Raw genomic sequence first — 19101 nt, 5'->3', positions numbered from 1 at the left:
GCTGGGTGGGTGCTGTGCTAGTGTTACCAGAGGGTGGAAGGTCAGTGTTGGGCTGTGCCTGTGCAAGGGGAACCGACTGTCCGGAGGCCCACGATGGTCCGGGCTGGTCATCTGGATCCAGTTGGCCAGAGCTGCTGTTGTCACTGTGGGCCTCTTCTGTGGGTGGAGTGGAGATGTCTGGACCCTCCTGTGTGTGTGTCATGGTGTGCAATGGGTGGGTGTGCGTGTACCCCAGTGCAAGCATTCCTGTGTGGGGCTTGTATGATGATGGTAGGGGGTTGTTATGGGTATGCTTTAGTGCTGGGTGTCCATGCTTAGTTGTGTCATGCAGGGCTTGGTGTTGGGATGGGTGGTTTGTGTTATGAGTACATTAGTGAGGAGTTGGAGTGATAGGGGAGGGGGTGAGGGTGGGGGTGTGTGATAGCATGCAGGTAGGGTGGGGGATATGATATTTAAGATTTGACTTACCAGTGTCCATTCCTCCACCGACTCCTCCGAGGCCCTCAGAATGCATGATGGCCAAGACCTGCTCCTCCCATGTTGTTAGTTGTGGGGGAGGAGGTGGGGGTCTGCCGCCAGTCCTCTGAATCGCGATGTTGTGCCTGGAGACCACTGAACGCACCTTCCCCCCGTAGGTCGTTCCACCTCTTCCGCATGTCTTCCCGATTTCTTGGATGCTGTCCCACAGCCTTGACCCTGTCGGCGATTCTTCGCCATAGCTCCATCTTCCTGCCTATGGAGGTGTGCTGCACTTGTCCTCCAAATAGCTGTGGCTCTACCTGTAGGATTTCCTCCACCATGACCCTGAGCTCCACCTCAGAAATCCTGGGGTGTCTTTGGCGTGCCATGGGGTGGTGTAGGTGATGTGTGGGGTGGTGTATGTGTTGATGACTGTGGTGATGTGTGGTGGTGTGGGGTGTTTTGAGCATGGATGTTGTATGGGTGATGGTGTTTTGTGCCTCTGTGTTGTGGGGTTGTCTATTGCTGTAGTCTCTCTCTGGCCTTCTTTCAGATTTTTTGGTCCTAGGGGTTTGTGGGTGTTGTGGGTGTGTGTTTTATATTGTGTTGGGTGTGTGGGAGTGGTGTTTGTATGTGTATCAGGTGTGTGTATTTGGAATTGTCCAATGTGGTGGTGTTTTGGAGATGTGTGTGTATTTTGAGCGCAGCGGTGTGTACCGCAAATGGAATACCGCAGTTGAAAGACGGCCGTGTGGATTCGTGGGTTGTGATAGCATGGGCGTGTTTCTGTTGGCGTGACGGTGGAGGAATTGTTTTCGCCAGTTTATCACTGACCTTTGGTGTGGCGGAGTTGTGTGGGTGTCTGAATTTCGGCGGATTCCGTGCTGTGGGTCATAATAGCTGTGGTGGAATTCCGCGGCCGCAGCGGTGTATTGGCGGTCTTCTGCACGGCAGTAAGCGGCTTTTACCGCCAATGTTGTAATGACCCCCATAGTGTTAGTCAGAGGTTTCTTTGAGCCTACATCAAGTTTTGGCACAGCAAATGTGCACAGAAATAACCTGACATGCTTGCTTACATCTTTAGAAAAGTACTTCTTAGATCACACAGATGACAGGAGGAAGGCAATGAAGGAGAAGTTAGAAAAAGTCTTAGAGAAAAGGTCTTACACAAATGATTATGCTTACAGTGCAATAAAAACACAAGGGAAATTAGCTATAGATACGCAACACGTAGGAAAGCTGTGTGTATATAGGGCGAGATCTCGCACTGACACTTTATTTGTGGGAACCAGTGAATGTAGACATGTGTTTTTGTTTCAGAGTAAATGGACCTTTATGTTGAATGGACAGGATCCAGCGATTCCTGGCATATATTACATCTGTGGGTCTAATGCTTATTACCATCATCCAAGAGGATTGTATGGTACTTGTTACTTGGGGATAGTTTTCCCAAAGATTTTATAACTTGACAATTTAAAGACATTTCTGAAAGTGACTTAGTTACATCATATTAGACAGAGGAGAGAGTGTCCTTCTGGTATAGGGGAGATATGTTTGGAGTACTCACTACTTCAGTCGGAGTCTTTCTGAATTTGATAAAGATTTGAAAGTTGTCTACTATTGTGGAAAACATGCTGACAAATTTTCCAGGAGCCATGATCCTGATAGATACTGAGTTAGCTGCTGAAAGAGCTATGACTCTTCAGAACCGCCTTGCGTTAGACATTCTTTTAGCAAAGGTTGGCGGAGTTTGCAAAATGCTTAATTCTAGGCATTGCTGTTCATTCATTCCTGATAATAGTAAAGAAATTAGAAGCTTACTTACTAATCTGACTAATGAGAGTGTTGATTTGAAAGAATTAAAGGAACCAGGGGTTTGGAAGAAAGATGGCAAGGGGTTTGCTTCAGTGGGAAATTTGCTAAGCAACATTGAGAAAGGGATATTATTGAAAATAATACAAGGGATATTGATTATTGTGATTTGCGTAATTGGAATATGGGGAATATGTAAATTGTGTAAAAGAATCAAATTAAAGAGGACAAAGAATAATCAGAAGAGGGAAGAAAGGGGACACATTGAGAGGGAGAATTCGAAAAGGGAACAAAGATTTGAAGGGATTGAAATGACAGAATATTAGCTGATGCAAAACTTTGTGAAAGAAGGTTTGGTGTGATGGTGTTAATGCAGGTCTTATTAAATTATTAATGAATATTCATTTATTTTAAGTGTTGAATCTGCGTAGAGGTTGTAGTAACTTAGATGAAAATAATGCACTCATCTGAAAGTGTGACCATGTGAGGGCTGCCAACGTTCACGAAGTGTACTTATTAATAGCTCATTAATATGAAAAGTTGAGCTTATGTTTGATTAACGTTGTAATATGTCATATTTAGGGTTATGCAGTATGTATTAGTTTTATTAGTGGTCGGCCTTAACTAAGCGGAGGTCTTGTCCTAGCTGTGTGGCCTCGTGCCAAGCTGCATTTCTTAGGCATTTAATAAAATGTCTGCTTAGAGAATTAAATTGTGATTTTCCACTGTGCTGACCTAATGTGCTTGTAGCTAAAAGTCTTTCCCATGAGAACTGCTTGCTAGAAGATGCTGTACTTGCTAATGCAACATTGTTTTATGTGATGTGTGTGAGACTGACTTTCTCAGGAGAATACAATAAAGACACTGACTGGAGTATAAGCTGCAACAATACTGTTACATGATGAGAACAGTATGAAAGGAGCCAATCATCAACATGTGAATTGTGTACTAGTAGAAATGTAGATTTGAAGTTTTAGTTTTATTGGACAAAGAGTGAATATATAATCCCTTGACCAATAGGGACTTGGGAAATAGTTTTAGGAAATCTAACTTAGACTGCACTGAGAAGAAGACACCATTTGCCCATTTTTCTGTTTGCCATACCACCTTTATTTTCTTGCTTAATCTTATTGCTTAACGACTTTGCCTTTTCTGAACTTTGATGCTGAATCCTAATGCCTTGCTGACCAGACTGATGTCCTGAGGACAAAGACTATCACAGCGTGCTGATCCAAACTGAGGAAAGGTGTATTGACTATGATGTTGTTTGCTATGCCTATTTACTTTTGTTTCTAGGTACTAACCGCTATTTTGACAGAACAATAGTTAGATGTTTTTCCAGATTTCTGTAGCCTAAATTGTTTTGCAAGAAGCCCAAAATGCTAATTCTAATCTGATGTTAGTTAGGGAGCTCACTGATGAAGTTCGTTATATGTAAAAACAGCTGATGTCTTTTCTTTGCTGAATCTAAATGTATGTAATATCATTTGCACAGTCATTCTTGTTGTTAATTTGCACTGTTATTTTAGCATGTTTAGTTGCTCAAGCTTTGATTAAACTGCCATTCTTTCATCATTTTGGTCAGACAGTGTTGTTTCTGTATGTTTATCAGTTGATTTTTAGATTACTCTACGTCACATTAGCGTTGTTCACATAGGGAAATGAATATTTAAACTTTTAAATAAAGGTGTGGTTGTTCATGACTGCAAGGTCATGGTGTGTGACAATTACTGACTCCTATTGATTACTAATGTTATTGTTTGTTATTAATTATTAATCTGCACATTCTGGATATATGGTGGTAACATCGTAAGCGCACTCAAAAGGTTCATCAACCTATTTGCATCCCCTTGTAAGTTTACTTATTAAAGTCAGACACGCCAACAGAAGCATCTCAATAAAGATGGCTGCAGTGCTTTTAGGGTAGGAGGGCAGAGAGTTCCCAAACTCATAGTCATGGAAGACACCCCTGGTTATCAAATTCCCCTCAAATTTTGCAGAATTTGTTAAGAGAGCTCCATCTAGTCTGCTAAGAAAGGGGAATGGAACATAAAATCTCCAAAACAAAGTTTATGATCTGTAATGCAGCAATGCCCCAGAGTTAAGTTGAGTGTGGGCGAGGAAGATATTGAACAGGTGAGAAACAATGGTTTATCTTGGCCTCTCCAGATGCAAATAAGTTAACTAAGCCTAATCTATTATTCCTCCCGTATAATAAAGATGTTCAAATCCACACAGGTACAGCCATGGCCACAGCAATCAAAATATATAAAAACAAAGCACAAAGAGTGGCTCTATATGGTGCAGAAATTTGAGTTCAAGCCAACTGCAACCCGTTAACATTTGCAGAGAAAAAAATCCTAAGATCCTTCCTTCCATTTCCACAGAGCACTCCTATAATCCCTCTTTGCCTCAGATTTGGCTAACAGGCCGATAGGTAAAAAAATATGCAGCCGACCTCTATTATATTGGCAGTGATTATGCTCTAGGAAAGAACTTGTTTACAGAGTCAGGAACCCAAAAAGTTTTAAAGCTGCCTGACTGCCTAATGACTCTTTGATTACATTTTATAAAGTCTTTCCCATCAAAACTGTGCCTTGGAAGATTTTGGCATCAGCTTGAGGACTTGATCTCCCCTCCTAGACATGTCATCAAAGTAATCCTTCAGAACTATGAGATTAGATGATATTTTGGTCATGTAAGCAGGGGGGGCTTGGTTGAAACATTTCTTAGATTTAAACATTTTCCTTCATTTGGAAATATGGATTCAGTCCCCTGCCCAGGTCTACAGTTTAGAAATGGCACACTAAACAGTATTTTACAAAGTATTTCACAAAAAATGGTCAAAGTAGGGAGGTTCCTCTGCACTTTGTCCCATCTGCTGTGAATAAGAAGAGTCAGTATTCCTTAAATTATTTTTTTATCGGGCCTACATGGATCAGATAAAAAAGTGTATAGTTCTGTTGTGCCAAAGGATGGGTATAAGAAGATACGTGAAGGCACTCAAATATATTGTAGTGATACAAGGGAACTTGTTGTTCATTGTGTCTCACAATGTTTTATGTCCATTTGGCTGATCAGAAGTTGTAGTGAGAAAATTATTGGTGCTTAATTATGTATTTTATGGGAAATTACTGGAATATACATTCTGTATATAATCAATTTATAGACTAAATTAGTTTTTATATTATATAATGAAATATAGTTAATCACATTTTTTTATTCTCTATTGCATTTTAACTATTGTTGTATATATTTCTAACTATATATGAAGCAATATTTTGTGATTTATTATAAGTGCATTGTATTTTTAAGGATTGCTTTCTGAAATGAACTATTATGATGATGTGAATACATTTTTCATCATACACAGGAATCAAATGCACAACAAGGCCAATGAACCTTTTGACCCAGTACAATATGTGGCGAACTATAAAGACCAACTTACTTCAATACCACTCCAATAATTTAGATACCATGACCAAAGTGACCAGGAAAGGAAAACTCCAATCAGGAATATAGTCTAAAGCTTTATTACAAACACTAGCTCAAAGTCATGTAGACTATGAGTAAATCCAAGTTATAAAGATACATATTCACCAAGAGTTGCCCAAGGCGATGAAATAAGTTCAGGTCTACTAACATTCACAAAACTAAGTATTCAAGAAGAATGATACAGAAAATTAACAGAAATATCTGAGACACATAAATCATGCAGTGCTCAGATTGCACAATGATTCCGTCAATTCAAATACAATCAAGTCAAGAAACAATGGCTGGGCACAAGTCAACCCCACAGCTAACTAAATTAGGGACATACATGTGTGGTGAGCAACACATGAGGGCAAAATACAAAAATATAAAGGGGACAAAAATAATTTGGAAAAATAGAATAACTCAGGTTACAGAACACTAACTACGAAAAAGTAAAAGAAACATCAGCATAGTGGAGTTTCTAACATAAAAAGGGCATTTCACTGGGCAAAGGCAATTGGCAAAGAGGAAGATACCTTTCCAAGAGATACAGCATTCAGGGACTCCTCATCAGCAAAGCGTCAGGTCAGTAAGGTATCTGCAAGCATCCAGAGACAGCTGGGTAACTTTTGAAGACTTCTTATGAATAAAGTTCCAAATTCATTGGTATTTAAAATCTCATAGAACATTCTGATTGGTTCATTAACATCACTTAGGGTCACGCTAAAGGGCCATCATCCAGTAATAATAAATTAAAAACTGCAACAGTTTGTTTGAATCCCAGGTTTTACCATGGGATCATCTCAGTTCCGTGTCACTCCAAACATTTCAAAACAAAAGTATTCCATGTTCCTGTACTATGAACTGTTCAAGGACAAATAATCTCACCTTCCATTGTTAGACAATAGACCTTTTACAAGTAGGACTTTGCTTCTCATAGGAAAGAAATCTAAAGTAAGACTTCACGTTATCAAAAAAAGAACAATTCAGCACCTCTTGATGACTATGAAATGCAAGTTCTGTAGGCCTTAGTAATGCTAGCAAAAGAAAATATAAAATGTAGTTAATTAATACTCTTTAGTAAAACATATAGGGCCTGATTACAACTTTGGAGGAGGTGTTAATCCATTCCAAATGTGACGGATATACAACCAGACGTATTACGAGTTCCATAAGATATAATGGACTCGTAATACGGCTGGTGGTATATCCGTCACTTTACCGTCACTTTTGGAACGGATTAATACCTCCTCCAAAGTTGTATTCAGGCCCATAATATTCAAAGCTATAAGTTTATCATTCATAGTATTTCAGCAATATAAGTATTTTATATAATAGGAAACAATGTGTTACTGCATTGCATTAAGTATAACAGAGAAGTGCATTTCCTCATTTTTGTTCATACATTTAACTCATAAAACCCTCATTAATCATTAGAAATATAAAATTGTTTCAAGGTGCACATTTTGTTTAGAGTCTAAATTACATTTGAACAAAATTTTTAACTTTCAAGCATGTGATTAAATTAGAAAGGCACCAATGTTAAGAAAGAAATACAAGCAAAGTGCACATTTAAAATGTGTGTCAGTGCTGATTTCTATGTTAGCTTTTCACTATTCTACATTTTTGAGCTTTAACTTATCACATTCTGCTGACTTCAGTCACATGAGGAACAGTGTTAAAATGTATGCTCTATCAATGAGGATGAAACTTGTTTGCCATCTCTAAAAGCTGACTGTGTATAACAATCGTTACCATAGCAGGTTTTGTTACCTACTTTACTCACACTAACAGAGTGAAATTCATCTTACAATGGAGTTCTAAGGTATTTTGGAAACCCAAACATCTGAAAGAGGAACAGACTGAGCACAATTAAAAAACATGACTTTGGAGTACATAATGTAGAACTGTAATTGTACTCTTTACCCACCACAAAACCCAATTTACAACTTTACAGGTGGAGCTCTCTACCTCTGCCTCTCCTATGGTTTCTCTATGGAGATGTCTGAGATGGTGCTGGAGATCTTCACATTCAAAGGTATGTGTTTTCTAATAAGTATGGGAGGAATCAGGGAAGTAGTGAGAATCAAAGAATATTTTTTATAAATTGGGTGGGGTTAAGGGAAAATTTAGGGATAGGCATGTGTAAGAAATTGGGTTGTTGGTTGACTTTGGTGTGAGCCCTGGACAAGCAACAGCTACAATCCCATGCAGGGCAAACCATAAAAAGTGACTAATTTAATCTGTGCTTAACCCTGGGTAGCGTGCCACAAAAAATAAGTCAGGCTAAACTTAGAGGCAATGTGGTAAGTATTTATGCAGCACACAAACAGCAAAACAGCGAGAACACAGCACAATTAAATCCCAAACCAATTTAGAAAAATAGATAGAATGTTAATAAATCATTTGACTCCAAAACCATCACAATCCATAGAAATAGTAGAATCAGAGTTTAGAATTTTTAAAGTTTTAAGACTAAAATAGAGCTTAAAAACAAAAAGTTCCAACTGCGGATATCTGGTCATGATGGATCAGAGCAAGTCAAAAGTTAAGGCCGACTGCGATGGGGCACAGTTCGGATACACGAACTGGATTGGGCCCAGTCAGCGCTTACCTTCGGACTGAGAAACTTTTTCAAGAAAAAGTCTCTGGAAAGGTAGAAGTTCAGCTGGGCAAGGTGGCAGGAGTGTTCGAGGAGGAAGCGTTGTTGTCAGATAGCTTTGAAGTGAAGATTTTACCTTTGGACTTAGTTGTCAAGATTGAAGTAAAAATTTCCTGAGGGACAAAGCAGAAGGCTGTAGCTGAAGACAGTTACAAGAGGTCAGGTACCCCTTTCGCGAAGAACCACTAAAAAGGATTTGCTGCTGGGCAGAAGAAGCTGCAAAGTCAATCTGACCAGCGATGCACCTCGGGCGGATAGGCGAGTAGGTTGGTTATGGTCTCTTCCTGATTGTCAGAACACTTTTTGGCCAAATTTTGTCTAAGTCCTCTGTTTTGGAAATTTGTCATCTGGGCACATTCAGCACCATAATTAAAGGTCCAGGAGTGGATGGAGACCTCTTGAAGGTTCAGGACTCATGCAGGCTAGGTCCAGGTGCGGGTTCAGGATGGTGGGAGCCTGTTATGTCCTTATGGCTCTGAAGAGGGGGCCGGCAAATGTAGCCCTTGTAGTCACTTCTGGAAATCCGGGGTACAGGTGTGGATGTAGGGCTCCACAATGGGGCTGGCCTCTGAAGGTTCAAGGCAGGCTCCATGCAGCAAAGCAGTCCTTCCAGATACCGTAGCAGTCTAGCAGACTACACAGCAGATCACAGAAGCAGGCAGTCTCCTTGGATCCTTCTGCAGGTCCAGTAGTGAACTGAAGAGTGGGTTTGAGAGTCCTATTTTTATTCCTGGGGCCCTCCTCCTAGAATTTGGGAGAAATTTTCAGAAGGTTTCTTTGAAGTTATAAGAGTTTACTGCCTCCCCTGCCCTGGCTCCTAGCTGGCTGCACTGACAGGACAGGGTTGTAAAGCCTATTTTGTTGTTGTCACATGTAAGTGAGTGTTAGACCTGACAGCCTTAGAGTGGTCTTGACTCAAATTTTTCCTGCCTCCCTCCATTTTTCTGATCTCATTTTTGATGGTTTTAGGACTCTGAACACTTTACCACTGTTGACCAGTACTAAGGTGCTTGTGCTCTCCCCTAAACATGGTAACATTGGCTCCTACCCAATTGGCATATTTAATTTACCTATAAGTCATCTGTAAGGTACACTATATGTGCCCAGGGCCTGTAAAATAAATGCTACTAAAGGGCCTGCAGCACTGACTGTGACACCCACATAGGTAGCTCCTTAACCATGTCTCAGGCCTGCAATTGCAAGACCTCTGTGTGCAGTTTCACTGCCACTTCAACTTAGCATTTAAAACTACTTGTCAAGCCTACAATTTGCCTTTTATTACATCCTAACGTTGGCCCAAGGTAGCCCATTGGGCAGGGTGCTATGTAAGTAAAAGGCAGGTCATTTACTTGTAAGTTTTACATGTCCTGGTAGTGAAAAACTCCCAAAGTCATTTTTCACTATTGTGTAGCCTGGTCCTCTCCGAGGACAGACCCAGAAATTCTATTGTATACTTTTAAGCGGACATTTCTGATCTGAAAGGATTGGCATTTTCATGTTTGGTATGGTTGAATTGTAATGGGAAATCCTGCTTATTGGTGAGGGTGGATTTAACATTACTGTTTTAGAAATACTACTTTTAGAAAGTCTGCATTTCTCTGCACTTATGTCACCACCATGACTGTGCGAGTGCTCTACGGCCTGCCTGATGGCAGAATCCATGCATTATTGCCATTTGCAGAATCTAGTAGCTGCTGCAGCGTGCTATATGTGCATTATCTTTATTTCATCGCATTGGTCCCAAGTATCTTTATAACTGCCATCTTGGGCGGGGCACTTTGGGAGTGGCACATTGGCGGGGCACTTTGGGCGTGGCACTTGGGGCGGGGCACTTGGGGCGGGGCACTTTGGGTGTGGCACATGGGGCATGGCACAAGTCTATTTAAGTAACCCTGCCCAGTTCTCACTGCTCACTATTCTGAGGATCTCGTGAGGACCGGAGCTTTTCTGTTTGAAGTTGGGTGTTTCCATGTTCCTGCTTGTTCACCTGGGATTTCCCCGTGTTGAGGCATTTGAAGCAGTGAGTAGCAGACACTCAGGGTGGTAAGACGGATGGTAGTTTCTAGCTTCCATCATCCATTTTCTTATTTGATAAAACTGTTTAAAGGTTGATATTCTTTTTTTTTGGAGAAAGAAGTAATCTTTGGCAATCAGCTGTAAATATTTAAATTGATAACAAACTAAGCAAATGTTTTGCTGTTATAGCGTTACCGTTTTCTCACGGTTACTTTTCAACTTCATTTTTAAAAAAAAAGAAAGTGGTTAATGCTCTTGTCGCACATCTAAATCCAATCAAGTTCGAAGTCGTACAGCGTATGTTTAGGGCATGGTGCCAACCTGGTCAAGAAAACCCAACCACCACGGGTTTCACAGATACACAGAATAACACACGGAACCCAATAGGGACCACCTATTTCCTGTGCTGTTAGGTACAAAATGAAAAAAGAAGAGGACCAGGGCACTCAAAGTCTGTATAATAAATATGTAATCCAAGTAGAGTTTCAAAAGGTACTTTTAATCCAAGATCAGAAAACAGCCAACACGTGTTTCGTCCTTGCGGACTTTTTCAAGGCTGAAACATAAACAAATAGCAATGCTTGTCTATATAGTTATTCACATAAAAAGAAAAGAAAAGGATAAAAACAAGAAAATAAGTGATACACGTGTGAAGATTCCACAAATGGATGCAAATTTTAGCATGAGGGATAAAGCTCTTCAGTGTATATAGATATTTAGATATATGAGATACCCCATAGTTGGACCAAGCAGGAAAATGACACATGCTATTTAATATAGAATAAGGTGATCGTAAGTAGAAAGAGAAAAAAAAGAATTTATTTATTTAATATATGTTCTTTCAAGTGTAGGTGAGAGTGGTTTTCTCTATCCAGTAAAGAAGTATGTAAAGGAAACCTTTTTCCTCTAGTTGTTAATAAACCCTAAAAGAGTACATGCATGGAAAACATCGTGTGTGACAGACCATATTAGTGAGGCAAGCATGAAGAAAGTTAATAGTTAGAGAGATCACTATTACCTCATAGGTTCAAGTATGGAAAAAGACTAGTTTCAGTAGGGCTTCTTGTGCCCCAACAGTACATTTTCGAATCTGGGGGAGAGAGGCAATGTAAAGCGTTTGTGATATTGTAAGGTTAAGGACTGAAATAGGTCAGATAAAATAGCGAGGTAGGAGGGAAAGGAAAAAAGGTCTACCTACCCACTATATAGGATCAGTTCTTGCCATATAGTATGGCTTGCATTACTTTTATTATACTTTATGGCTTGTCATATATATGAAGACAGGTCATATGGTGTGTCCGTACACCAGATGGTGATATCATGGGGTCCCTAAGGGCCCAGTCTGCAAAAAATAGAAAATATATATGTATAAGCGAACCAGTAAAAGAACAAACAGCTGTAAGGTAAAAAGACCGAGCACAGGTGAGGATATCTATTAAATGCGGTACAGCACACACTATTATAGATACTGGAATACCTGAATAGTTATAAGCCTTTGTAGAAATAGGTGTGTGTCTCTAGCTAGCATTAAGCAGCTATGCTTGTATTGTCAGAGAAAGCTGAATCCAAGTCCCCGTTTAAGGAGGATAAAGAGAGACAAAAACATAGCGAGTTTACCCCCTTGGGGGTTAACGTAAGTTTAACTCAAAAAGTTCAAAAAGTGCAAGTGCCCTAGGGCAGCTAGTAAAGTAACATACCTTATTTCTGTAAAGCACCGTACGTTTGGTAGCGTCGGTGTGAAGAGTAGAGAGGGGAAGCGCGTGATAGCGCTTCCGTGCCGTCCATAAGGTGTTCGTCTCTCCGAGTGTCGGCGTCTATATGCGCGCACTCTGAAGATAGAGAGAGGACTATGGCCAAACATGAATAGGGCACCTGAACGTGCCCTGGCTGTAAACGGGCGTCGGCGGACGCCATATTGGTAGTGCGCTAGGCAGATAAGAAACTGTCTGAATATACTGAAAAAACCCATTTGAAGAGGTTTAAATGGGACATGTCTCAAATTAGGGACTAAGGCAGTATTAAAAGATTGAAAACACACGGAGAGATAGTACGACTTCGAACTTGATTGGATTTAGATGTGCGACAAGAGCATTAACCACTTTCTTTTTTTTAAAAAACGTTTACTAATCGCAAATTGATGCTGTACGCACTCTGCCTTTCTCTAACTCTTTTTGTAACAATATTGACACTAGTTATCTGTACCTTATATGACAGCACGTTTTACATATTTGTTTAAACTGACATTTTCTAACATCGTCTAGCATATTTAAAATGGATAAATTTGATGATAATAGAGATACCCTGCTAAAAGAACTATTCCAGAATAATTCCCAAGCCAATGTATCCTGCACATCCACCACAACACACGAAGGTCTTAGAACCGTACGGTGCTTTACAGAAATAAGGTATGTTACTTTACTAGCTGCCCTAGGGCACTTGCACTTTTTGAACTTTTTGAGTTAAACTTACGTTAACCCCCAAGGGGGTAAACTCGCTATGTTTTTGTCTCTCTTTATCCTCCTTAAACGGGGACTTGGATTCAGCTTTCTCTGACAATACAAGCATAGCTGCTTAATGCTAGCTAGAGACACACACCTATTTCTACAAAGGCTTATAACTATTCAGGTATTCCAGTATCTATAATAGTGTGTGCTGTACCGCATTTAATAGATATCCTCACCTGTGCTCGGTCTTTTTACCTTACAGCTGTTTGTTCTTTTACTGGTTCGCTTATACATATATATTTTCTATTTTTTGCAGACTGGGCCCTTAGGGACCCCATGATATCACCATCTGGTGTACGGACACACCATATGACCTGTCTTCATATATATGACAAGCCATAAAGTATAATAAAAGTAATGCAAGCCATACTATATGGCAAGAACTGATCCTATATAGTGGATAGGTAGACCTTTTTTCCTTTCCCTCCTACCTCGCTATTTTATCTGACCTATTTCAGTCCTTAACCTTACAATATCACAAACGCTTTACATTGCCTCTCTCCCCCAGATTCGAAAATGTACTGTTGGGGCACAAGAAGCCCTACTGAAACTAGTCTTTTTCCATACTTGAACCTATGAGGTAATAGTGATCTCTCTAACTATTAACTTTCTTCATGCTTGCCTCACTAATATGGTCTGTCACACACGATGTTTTCCATGCATGTACTCTTTTAGGGTTTATTAACAACTAGAGGAAAAAGGTTTCCTTTACATACTTCTTTACTGGATAGAGAAAACCACTCTCACCTACACTTGAAAGAACATATATTAAATAAATAAATTCTTTTTTTTCTCTTTCTACTTACGATCACCTTATTCTATATTAAATAGCATGTGTCATTTTCCTGCTTGGTCCAACTATGGGGTATCTCATATATCTAAATATCTATATACACTGAAGAGCTTTATCCCTCATGCTAAAATTTGCATCCATTTGTGGAATCTTCACACGTGTATCACTTATTTTCTTGTTTTTATCCTTTTATTTTATTTTTATGTGAATAACTATATAGACAAGCATTGCTATTTGTTTATGTTTCAGCCTTGAAAAAGTCCGCAAGGACGAAACACGTGTTGGCTGTTTTCTGATCTTGGATTAAAAGTACCTTTTGAAACTCTACTTGGATTACATATTTATTATACAGACTTTGAGTGCCCTGGTCCTCTTCTTTTTTACTTTTCAACTTCAGCTGCTTACTTGTGGAGTCGCTTGGTAGCGACAGTGATACAAAGTGAAATCAGTTATCCTGGACAGTTTTTCAAATGTGAAGTAACATTTCTTTGAGTGAATACCGTGTTAACCTTTCATTTCTTGAAACTTATGAAAGGCGCTATGATTTACTATTGTTCCAAGCGACTGCTGAATTTATAGTTGACAGATTCCGAAGAGTTCTGTGATTGATATTTCTCTGTAGTATCTGTGATTCTTGTTTCCGCAGGTCTCCTTCCCTGCTGTACCCTTCCTTAACTCCCTACCCCCCACTTGGCCACTCCAAGACTCTGCGCTCTTAAGGCTTGTAGAGTTGGAGCTGCCTGGAGGTGAGCCTATTGGCAACAACGCGTGTACCCTGAGGATTTGGTCTTGCTGACAACTTACTGCTCTCTGTGCCTTACAGCCTGTTTCCAATCCATGTGTGGTCTGTGCTGGTTGACAGCTCCCCTTGTGCACTGCACCCAGGTAGCCATAAACACAGGACACTCAGCTGCATCAAGATTTATCTGCATACTGATGGGTCTTCCTGGGCAGGAAGGGTGAAGGGGCCCTCACACTTCACAGGGTAGTGGCTTGACCCCACACAAAGGACTGATAACACCCACAGATCTCTTGGCAGACAGGGCTGGATTAAAAGGGGAACTGGTGCACTTCAAAACCCCTCTTTGAAGTCTCCTCCACTTCAAAGGCACATTTGGGTACATATACAAGCCTGTGGCTACCTCAAATCAGAAAATTCTGGACCTACAACTGGACTCTGTCAGAAGGGTTGCAGTGCTGCCCAAAATACTCAATTGTATGCTTTTCTGAAAGGACTGCTCTCCTGCTTGTTGCCCTGCTGCTCCCTCACTCTGCTAGAAGGGATTTGCTTTCCCACCACAAGTGATCTCCATGGGCATGTTAGCTTGCCTCCTGTTAAGAAGTCTCAGGGCCATCAAAGACTTCACCTAAAAGAGAAAATCCATGCCCCAGCGAACAGCGCCAGAAAAATCTATACAACACCTGTCCCATGGCTGAAAAATTGACACAACGGCTGCAGAATTGACGTAGCACTTGTCCCGTGGCTGAAAAATTGATGCAGTGCCTGCAGAATTGATTCAGCGCCTGTTCTAGCATCGCTTCATCACCACAACAGCATATCTGGATTTTCCATGCATCGTCCCTTGGCATCAATTTGTCATCAAGTGATATCTTGACCTTTGTATATTGGACTTTTGTCATTTTGGTCTTGTTTTATTCACATACATAGAATCTATTTTTCTAAACTGGTGTGGAGTACTTTTTGTGGTATTTTCACTGTGTGACACTATGAGTTATTGCACAAGTACTTTGCACATTGGCTTTAAATTAAGCTTGCCTGCTCTGTGCCAAGCTACCAGAGGGTGTGCACAGGATAATTTAGGTTCTGTTGTGACCTACCTTGAATAGGATGGTGGTTCCTACTTAGACTGGGTAAATACGTCTTCCATCTAGAGACCCAATTTCTAACATTGGTGGCAGTGGTGAGGATAGGACTTGTCTTTGTGTAGTGCCATACAATAGCTTCATGTACACTACCTACCCTCAGTTAAAGACCATTTCAATTTTTTTTTTCTTATGCATTTTTCCTGCTTTGTATTTTTAATACATCCTATACATTATGGGGGTCATTTCAACCCTGGCGGTACAGGACCGCCAGGGCTGAAATGACGGAAGCACCGCCAACAGGCTGGCGGTGCTTCCAAGGTCATTACGACCGTGGCGGAAGCGCCGCAGTTGCACCGCCGGGTCTGGCAGTTTCCCGCCACAACGGCCCCGGCGGTAGTAACCCACCAGGGCAGCGCTGCTAGCAGCACTGCCCAGGGGATTACGAGTCCCCCTACCGCCAGCCTTTTCCTGGCGGTTTGAACCGCCAGGAAAAGGCTGGTGGTACGGGGAGTCGCAGGTCCCCCTGACAGGGCCCCATGCGGCTTTTCACTGTCTGCTCTGCAGACAGTGAAAAGCCTGACTGGTGCAACTGCACCCGTCGCACGGCCGCAACACCGCCGGCTCCATTTGGAGCAGGCTCCCATGTTGGGGCCCACATCCCCGTTGGGCCGGAGGTGGAAACTCTGGCAGCCCAGCGGGGATGTCATAATGGGCACCGCAGGAGTGCGGCGGCATTGGTGGCCGCATGGCGGTTACAACTTGGCGGGCGGCGGTGTCCGGCCGCCAATGTTGTAATGAGGGCTTATGTCTCTGGCTGGTTCTAGAAGTGGAGCCATGGAGCTTGAACTGGCTAAACTGGAGGAGTACACAGTTTACCAGTTGAAAAACTTTTGCAGAGGGATGGGGGTACCTGTAACAGTAGTCATCAACAAGGTGGAGTTTCAAATGGCGCTGAAGACCTGGGCAGAGTCCTCTTCCCAAGAGAATGATGAGTTGGGGGAGAATGTGAACAGCTTCTCAGACGAGCTACCTGCAGCCCTTGAGGGACACACCCGCGGGTTTGTGATACCTGTGAGGGCAGGAAGCAGTGTCCCTAGTCATGGCCTGACCCCAGAAGAAAGAACAGAGGAGAGAGAATTCCAGCAGTAGTTGTCAAAATTAAAAATGGAGGCAGAGGAGAGGAAGGCTGAGGCAGAAAGAGCCTTGCCTGAGAATCAACTTTTCTTGGCACATGAACTGAGTCTGAAAGAGCTGGAACTCAAGGCTAAACATGTGAATTCCAGCAGTGATTTTGGCAGCATATATATATAGCCCAGTTAAGTGGTGAAACATGACATTCATAAGTGGTTTTCTGCTTATAACGTTGCACTACAGGTACGCATGGTTCCTAAAGAGCACTGTGTCTGGGTCTGTGGAAACACATGGCAACACTTGGGAGGGACACACTTCTAACATTAGAGGTTGGGGACCAGCCCACAAACATTCCCATGAAAGCCATTTTGACTGCTAAATTTGGACTGACCCCTGAGAAGTATCGCCAAAACTTCAGGGACAGTCAGAAGCAACCTAACCAATCCTGAGTAGATTTTATTGATTATTCCAGTAAGGCACTGCATGGCTGGGTGTGGGGCAACAAAGTCAATGGTTATGTTGGGTTGAGAAAATGTAATCTTGAGAGATCACATGATCAGTATCTGTTTTACAGAGTTGTACCAGAAACTAGCTGACTATTCACAGGAAACTTGCTGAGGAGGCACACTTCTGGGCTAGTACCAAATTGTCCACAAAGGTATCTGGGAGGGACACTCACAAATTTGGTCAGGGTTCCCACCAGATGAAAGAGGCGGGAGAAAAACTTAAATGTAAGGAGTTCTCTAAAGGCCCCTAAAGTAATTACCAAGGCAGTAGTGGTATCCATACCAATCTAATCCTAGAAATAACGGGTTCTTTGACAATAAGACAGGGAAGTGTGTACCCCAATGTACAGTGTGCTCCTAGTATGGTCACAGTAAGGGTGACTCCAAATGTCCCAAGAGGGCACAACCCCCCCCACTGGTGGGCAGACACCTGGGTTGGCCAGTGTGGTGCTTGGGGAGGAGATAGTCCAAGCTAGTTTAGAGGAACAGACAGAGGTAGCCCTAGTGCCTGTGGGGGATGACTATATGGACCAGATGATCCCCAGAAACAAGAAAAAAAAACATTTTGATGTGTACAAACCCTATTTTGCACTTTAGTAATCTACTTACCAATCGCAAAATAGGTTTGCAAGTCACTATTTGGAAAGGGTGTGCCGAGGGTGTCCCTTCCAAATAGCGAGTTGCAATGCATGTAATATTGTTTTGTGACTGTGAATGCGGTTGCAAGACAACTGCAGTTACCACCAACAAGGGACCTCTTCCCCTTTGTGAATGGGGGTGCCAACATTTGTTCAGAGCAGGCAGTGGTCCCATGGACTGCTGCCTACTCTGAAAAAATGAAAAGAAAACTTTTTTTTTTCTTTTTTTTTGCAATGCATCCCGTTTTCCTTTGAGGAAAATGGGCTGCATTTAAAAAAAACAAGTACTGCATTATTTAAGAGCAGCTACAGACATGCTGGTCTGCTGTCCCCAGCAGGCCACCATCTCTGTGAGTACAGCCATTCCCAAAGGGGTTGCAAATTGCGACCCACCTCATGAATATTAATGAGGTAGGTCATTTGCAACCCCATAAGGAAACGCAAACACTTGGCACTGTTGTACATTTTGTTTTGTGACTCACAATTTGTGATTCCCAAACGTATTGCAAATTGTGAGTTGCAAAAGATAATGTCATGCTTCTGCCCATGGTGCCAAAAGTTGACATGCCTGCCAATACTTCCAAGTATAAGCAGTGGGACACCATTAATGGGCAAAAGGAGCCAGCCTGACAACTGCCAAGTGTCAGCTGGTGTCAGCAGAGCAGGTACTACGGAACACATTGCACATAGCCATAGTCACTGACAATCATGACAGCCATCTATCAGTGGGTCTGGTTCCCTTCGAGTGTGATGGCCTTTGGTGCTCTGAAAGTTGCTGTGAGCCCTGCCATGCCTGTAGATTGTCTGTTAGGCAATGACTTGGAGGACAACACCTGGAGGGAGGTAGAGCTCAGGTCTCACTTGGAGATGATGGAATTGCCTCAGTGAGTCTGTTTGACCACATGGTCTATGGCTGCCTGGGAAGGGAGTTAAGGGCATCTGGACCCTGAAACAATGGTCCAGACAGCTGCCAAGGAGAGGGGCAAAGGGCATGTGAAACCCCTCCATGATGAAGTTCCCACGGGGATGTTGACAGGGTCCCTGATGAGGAGGCCCCTGAGCTAACCGGGGAGGACATTGTCACCTTAGGTGACGTACCTGAGCTTGCTGTCAAGTTAAAGGTGGGCCCACCTGGGAGGAATTCTGCAAAGCTCAGAGAGAGTATCCCACTCTTGAGGGCTTGAGGTAACAGGCATTAGCCCATGCAGCAGGTGAAGCATCTGGGGTTTACCTAATCTACTGTGAGAATGATCTCCTCTAAGCGAGTTTAAGACTCTGG

Source organism: Pleurodeles waltl, chromosome 8 (genome assembly GCF_031143425.1).
Source record: "Pleurodeles waltl isolate 20211129_DDA chromosome 8, aPleWal1.hap1.20221129, whole genome shotgun sequence".
In the NCBI taxonomy this organism is placed as follows: domain Eukaryota; kingdom Metazoa; phylum Chordata; class Amphibia; order Caudata; family Salamandridae; genus Pleurodeles; species Pleurodeles waltl.
Note: the sequence above shows the minus strand (reverse complement) of the source record.